The sequence below is a fragment of the Heterodontus francisci genome, unplaced genomic scaffold (assembly GCF_036365525.1).
Source record: "Heterodontus francisci isolate sHetFra1 unplaced genomic scaffold, sHetFra1.hap1 HAP1_SCAFFOLD_162, whole genome shotgun sequence".
Classification (NCBI taxonomy): domain Eukaryota; kingdom Metazoa; phylum Chordata; class Chondrichthyes; order Heterodontiformes; family Heterodontidae; genus Heterodontus; species Heterodontus francisci.
Window position 1 is genome coordinate 1306033 of NW_027140217.1, and position 8372 is coordinate 1314404.

Consider the following 8372-nt stretch of genomic DNA (forward strand, 5'->3'; position numbering starts at 1 on the left):
TCTCTGGCACTCCCTGACAGTCTCTATCACTCTCTATCACTCTCTGACACTCTCAGACACTCTCTGGCACTCTCTGAAACTCTCTATCACTCTCTATCACTCTCTGACACTCTCTGACACTCTCTATCACTCTCTATCACTCTGTGACACTCTCTGACACTCTCTGACACTCACTATCACTCTCTGACACTCTCTGACAGTCTCTATCACTCTCTATAACTCTCTGACACTCTCAGACACTCTCTTGCACTCTCTGAAACTCTCCAACTCTCTCTATCACTCTCTGACACTCTCTGACACTCTCTATCACTCTCTGACACTCTCTGACACTCTCTGACACTCAATATCACTCTCTGACACTCTCAGACACTCACTGACACTCCCTGAAACTCTCTATCACTCTCTATCACTCTCTATCACTCTCTGACACTCTCTGACACTCTCTGACACTCTCTGTCATTCTTTGACACTCTCAGACACTCTCAGACACTCACTATCACTCTCTGACACTCTCTGACACTCTCTGGCAGTCTCTATCACTCTCTGACACTCTCAGACACTCTCTGACGCTCACTATCACTCTCTGACACTCTCTGACACTCTCTGACACTCTCTATCACTCTCTGACACACTCTGACACTCTCTGACACTCACTATCACTCTCTGACACTCTCTGACACTCTCAGACACTCTCAGACACTCTCTGACAATCCCTGAAACTCTCTATCACTCTCTGACAATCTCTGACACTCTCTGACACTCTCTGACACTCTCTATCACTCACTATCACTCTCTGACACTCTCAGACACTCACTATCACTCTCTGACAATCTCTGACTCTCTCTGACAGTCTCTATCACTCTCTATCACTCTCTGACACTCTCAGACACTCTCTGGCACTCTCTGAAACTCTCTATCACTCTCTATCACTCTCTGACACTCTCTGACACTCTCTATCACTCTCTGCCATTCTCTGACACTCTCTGACACTCACTATCACTCTCTGACACTCTCTGACACTCTCTGACACTCTCTATCACTCTCTATCACTCTCTATCGCTCTCTGACACTCTCAGACACTCTCTGACACTCTCTGACACTCTCTGACACTCACTATCACTCTCTGACACTCTCAGACACTCTCTGACACTCTCTGACACTCTCTGACACTCTCTATCACTCTCTGACACTCTCAGACACTCACTATCACTCACTATCACTCTCTGACACTCTCTGACACTCTCTGACACTCTCTATCACTCTCTATCACTCTCTGACACTCTCAGACACTCTCTGGCACTCTCTGAAACTCCCTATCACTCTCTATCACTCTCTATCACTCTCTGACACTCTCTGACACTCTCTATCACTCTCTGACACTCTCTGACACTCTCTGACACTCACTATCACTCTCTGACACTCTCAGACACTCTCTGACACTCCCTGAAACTCTCTATGACTCTCAGACACTCCCTGAAACTCTCTATCACTCTCTATCACTCTCTGACACTCTCTGACACTCTCTGACACTATCTATCACTCTCCATCACTCTCTGACACTCTCAGACAGACTCTGGCACTCTCTGAAACTCTCTATCACTCTCTATCACTCGCTGACACTCTCTGACACTCTCTATCACTCTCTGACACTCTCTGACACTCTCTGACACTCACTATCACTCTCTGACACTCTCAGACACTCTCAGACACTCACTATCACTCTCTGACACTCTCAGACACTCACTATCACTCTCTGACACTCTCTGACACTCTCTGACAGTCTCTATCACTCTCTATCACTCTCTGACACTCTCAGACACTCTCAGACACTCTCTGGCACTCTCTGAAACTCTCTATCACTCTCTATCACTCTCTGACACTCTCTGACACTCTCTGACACTCACTATCACTCTCTGACACTCACTATCACTCTCTGACACTCTCAGACACTCTCAGACACTCACTATCACTCTCTGACACTCTCAGACACTCACTATCACTCTCTGACACTCTCTGACACTCTCTGACAGTCTCTATCACTCTCTATCACTCTCTGACACTCTCAGACACTCACTATCACTCTCTTACACTCTCTGACAGTCTCTATCACTCTCTATCACTCTCTGACACTCTCAGACACTCACTATCACTCTCTGACACTCTCAGACACTCACTATCAATCTCTGACACTCTCTGACACTCTCTGACAGTCTCTATCACTCTCTATCACTCTCTGACACTCTCAGACACTCACTATCACTCTCTGACACTCTCAGACACTCACTATCACTCTCTGACACTCTCAGACACTCTCTGGCACTCTCTGAAACTCTCTATCACTCTCTATCACTCTCTGACACTCTCTGACACTCTCAGACACTCACTATCACTCTCAGACACTCTCAGACACTCTCTGACAGTCTCTATCACTCTCTATCACTCTCTGACACTCTCAGACACTCTCTGACAGTCTCTATCACTCTCTATCACTCTCTGACACTCTCAGACACTCACTATCACTCTCTGACACTCTCAGACACTCACTATCACTCTCTGACACTCTCAGACACTCACTATCACTCTCTGACACTCTCAGACAATCTCTGGCACTCTCTGAAACTCTCTATCACTCTCTATCACTCTCTGACACTCTCTGACACTCTCAGACACTCACTATCACTCTCTGACACTCTCAGACACTCACTATCACTCTCTGACACTCTCAGACACTCACTATCACTCTCTGACACTCTCAGACACTCACTATCACTCTCTGACACTCTCAGACACTCTCTGGCACTCTCTGAAACTCTCTATCACTCTCTATCACTCTCTGACACTCTCTGACACTCTCAGACACTCACTATCACTCTCAGACACTCTCAGACACTCTCTGACAGTCTCTATCACTCTCTATCACTCTCTGACACTCTCAGACACTCTCTGACAGTCTCTATCACTCTCTATCACTCTCTGACACTCTCAGACACTCACTATCACTCTCTGACACTCTCAGACACTCACTATCACTCTCTGACACTCTCAGACACTCACTATCACTCTCTGACACTCTCAGACACTCTCAGACACTCACTATCACTCTCTGACACTCACTATCACTCTCTGACACTCTCTGACACTCTCAGACACTCACTATCACTCTCTGACACTCTCAGACACTCTCAGACACTCACTATCACTCTCTGACACTCACTATCACTCTCTGACACTCTCTGACACTCACTATCACTCTCTGACACTCTCAGACACTCTCAGACACTCACTATCACTCTCTGACACTCACTATCACTCTCTGACACTCTCTGACACTCTCAGACACTCACTATCACTCTCTGACACTCTCAGACACTCTCAGACACTCACTATCACTCTCTGACACTCACTATCACTCTCTGACACTCTCTGACACTCTCAGACACTCACTATCACTCTCTGACACTCTCAGACACTCACTATCACTCTCTGACACTCTCAGACACTCTCAGACACTCACTATCACTCTCTGACACTCTCAGACACTCACTATCACTCTCTGACACTCTCTGACACTCTCTGACAGTCTCTATCACTCTCTATCACTCTCTGACACTCTCAGACACTCACTATCACTCTCTGACACTCTCATACACTCTCTGACAGTCTCTATCACTCTCTATCACTCTCTGACACTCTCAGACACTCACTATCACTCTCTGACACTCTCAGACACTCACTATCACTCTCTGACACTCTCAGACACTCACTATCACTCTCTGACACTCTCAGACACTCTCTGGCACTCTCTGAAACTCTCTATCACTCTCTATCACTCTCTGACACTCTCTGACACTCTCAGACACTCACTATCACTCTCTGACACTCTCAGACACTCTCAGACACTCACTATCACTCTCTGACACTCTCAGACACTCTCAGACACTCTCAGACACTCACTATCACTCTCTGACACTCTCAGACACTCTCAGACACTCACTATCACTCTCTGACACTCTCAGACACTCTCAGACACTCACTATGACTCTCTGACACTCTCAGACACTCTCAGACACTCTCAGACACTCACTATCACTCTCTGACACTCTCAGACACTCTCAGACACTCACTATCACTCTCTGACACTCTCAGACACTCTCAGACACTCACTATCACTCTCTGACACTCACTATCACTCACTATCACTCTCTGACACTCTCAGACACTCTCTGGCACTCTCTGAAACTCTCTATCACTCTCTATCACTCTCTGACACTCTCTGACACTCTCAGACACTCACTATCACTCTCTGACACTCTCAGACACTCTCAGACACTCACTATCACTCTCTGACACTCTCAGACACTCTCAGACACTCTCAGACACTCACTATCACTCTCTGACACTCTCAGACACTCTCAGACACTCACTATCACTCTCTGACACTCTCAGACACTCTCAGACACTCACTATCACTCTCTGACACTCTCAGACACTCTCAGACACTCTCAGACACTCACTATCACTCTCTGACACTCTCAGACACTCTCAGACACTCACTATCACTCTCTGACACTCTCAGACACTCTCAGACACTCACTATCACTCTCTGACACTCTCTGACAGTCTCTATCACTCTCTATCACTCTCTGACACTCTCAGACACTCACTATCACTCTCTGACACTCTCTGACACTCTCAGACACTCACTATCACTCTCTGACACTCTCAGACACTCACTATCACTCTCTGACACTCTCAGACACTCACTATCACTCTCTGACTCTCTCAGACACTCACTATCACTCTCTGACACTCTCTATCACTCTCTGACACTCTCAGACACTCACTATCACTCACTGACACTCTCAGACACTCACTATAACTCTCTGACACTCTCTGACACTCTCAGACACTCACTATCACTCTCTGACACTCTCAGACACTCACTATCACTCTCTGACACTCTCAGACACTCACTATCACTCTCTGACACTCTCAGACACTCACTATCACTCTCTGACACTCTCTGACACTCTCAGACACTCACTATCACTCTCTGACACTCTCAGACACTCACTATCACTCTCTGACTCTCTCAGACACTCACTATCACTCTCTGACACTCTCTATCACTCTCTGACACTCTCAGACACTCACTATCACTCTCTGACACTCTCAGACACTCACTATAACTCTCTGACACTCTCTGACACTCTCAGACACTCACTATCACTCTCTGACACTCTCAGACACTCACTATCACTCTCTGACACTCTCAGACACTCACTATCACTCTCTGACACTCTCAGACACTCACTATCACTCTCTGACACTCTCAGACACTCACTATCACTCTCTGACACTCTCAGACACTCTCTGGCACTCTCTGAAACTCTCTATCACTCTCTATCACTCTCTGACACTCTCTGACACTCTCAGACACTCACTATCACTCTCTGACACTCTCTGACACTCTCAGACACTCACTATCACTCTCTGACACTCTCAGACACTCACTATCACTCTCTGACACTCTCTGACACTCTCAGACACTCACTATCACTCTCTGACACTCTCAGACACTCACTATCACTCTCTGACTCTCTCAGACACTCACTATCACTCTCTGACACTCTCTGACACTCTCAGACACTCACTATCACTCCTGACACTCTCAGACACTCACTATCACTCTCTGACACTCTCAGACATTCTCTGGCACTCTCTGAAACTCTCTATCACTCTCTATCACTCTCTGACACTCTCTGACACTCTCAGACACTCTCTGGCACTCTCTGAAACTCTCTATCACTCTCTATCACTCTCTGACACTCTCTGACACTCTCAGACACTCTCTGGCACTCTCTGAAACTCTCTATCACTCTCTATCACTCTCTGACACTCTCTGACACTCTCAGACACTCACTATCACTCTCTGACACTCTCAGACACTCTCTGGCACTCTCTGAAACTCTCTATCACTCTCTATCACTCTCTGACACTCTCAGACACTCACTATCACTCTCTGACTCTCTCAGACACTCACTATCACTCTCTGACACTCTCTGACACTCTCAGACACTCACTATCACTCTCTGACACTCTCAGACACTCACTATCACTCTCTGACTCTCTCAGACACTCACTATCACTCTCTGACACTCTCTATCACTCTCTGACACTCTCAGACACTCACTATCACTCTCTGACACTCTCAGACACTCACTATAACTCTCTGACACTCTCTGACACTCTCAGACACTCACTATCACTCTCTGACACTCTCAGACACTCACTATCACTCTCTGACACTCTCAGACACTCACTATCACTCTCTGACACTCTCAGACACTCACTATCACTCTCTGACACTCTCAGACACTCACTATCACTCTCTGACACTCTCAGACACTCTCTGGCACTCTCTGAAACTCTCTATCACTCTCTATCACTCTCTGACACTCTCTGACACTCTCAGACACTCTCTGGCACTCTCTGAAACTCTCTATCACTCTCTATCACTCTCTGACACTCTCTGACACTCTCAGACACTCTCTGGCACTCTCTGAAACTCTCTATCACTCTCTATCACTCTCTGACACTCTCTGACACTCTCAGACACTCACTATCACTCTCTGACACTCTCAGACACTCTCTGGCACTCTCTGAAACTCTCTATCACTCTCTATCACTCTCTGACACTCTCTGACACTCTCAGACACTCTCTGGCACTCTCTGAAACTCTCTATCACTCTCTATCACTCTCTGACACTCTCTGACACTCTCAGACACTCACTATCACTCTCTGACACTCTCTGACACTCTCAGACACTCACTATCACTCTCTGACACTCTCAGACACTCTCAGACACTCACTATCACTCTCTGACACTCTCAGACACTCACTATCACTCTCTGACACTCTCTGACACTCTCTGACAGTCTCTATCACTCTCTATCACTCTCTGACACTCTCAGACACTCACTATCACTCTCTGACACTCTCATACACTCTCTGACAGTCTCTATCACTCTCTATCACTCTCTGACACTCTCAGACACTCACTATCACTCTCTGACACTCTCAGACATTCACTATCACTCTCTGACACTCTCAGACACTCACTATCACTCTCTGACACTCTCAGACACTCACTATCACTCTCTGACACTCTCAGACACTCTCTGGCACTCTCTGAAACTCTCTATCACTCTCTATCACTCTCTGACACTCTCTGACACTCTCAGACACTCACTATCACTCTCTGACTCTCTCAGACACTCTCAGACACTCACTATCACTCTCTGACACTCTCAGACACTCTCAGACACTCACTATCACTCTCTGACACTCTCAGACACTCTCAGACACTCTCAGACACTCACTATCACTCTCTGACACTCTCAGACACTCTCAGACACTCACTATCACTCTCTGACACTCTCTGACACTCTCAGACACTCACTATCACTCTCTGACACTCTCTGACACTCTCAGACACTCTCAGACACTCTCAGACACTCACTATCACTCTCTGACACTCTCTGACACTCTCAGACACTCTCAGACACTCTCAGACACTCACTATCACTCTCTGACACTCTCAGACACTCTCAGACACTCACTATCACTCTCTGACACTCTCAGACACTCTCAGACACTCACTATCACTCTCTGACACTCTCAGACACTCTCAGACACTCACTATCACTCTCTGACACTCTCAGACACTCTCAGACACTCACTATCACTCTCTGACACTCTCTGACAGTCTCTATCACTCTCTATCACTCTCTGACACTCTCAGACACTCACTATCACTCTCTGACACTCTCAGACACTCACTATCACTCTCTGACACTCTCTATCACTCTCTGACACTCTCAGACACTCACTATCACTCTCTGACACTCTCAGACACTCACTATAACTCTCTGACACTCTCTGACACTCTCAGACACTCACTATCACTCTCTGACACTCTCAGACACTCACTATCACTCTCTGACACTCTCAGACACTCACTATCACTCTCTGACACTCTCAGACACTCACTATCACTCTCTGACACTCTCAGACACTCACTATCACTCTCTGACACTCTCAGACACTCTCTGGCACTCTCTGAAACTCTCTATCACTCTCTATCACTCTCTGACACTCTCTGACACTCTCAGACACTCACTATCACTCTCTGACACTCTCTGACACTCTCAGACACTCACTATCACTCTCTGACACTCTCAGACACTCACTATCACTCTCTGACTCTCTCAGACACTCACTATCACTCTCTGACACTCTCTGACACTCTCAGACACTCACTATCACTCTCTGACACTCTCAGACACTCACTATCACTCTCTGACTCTCT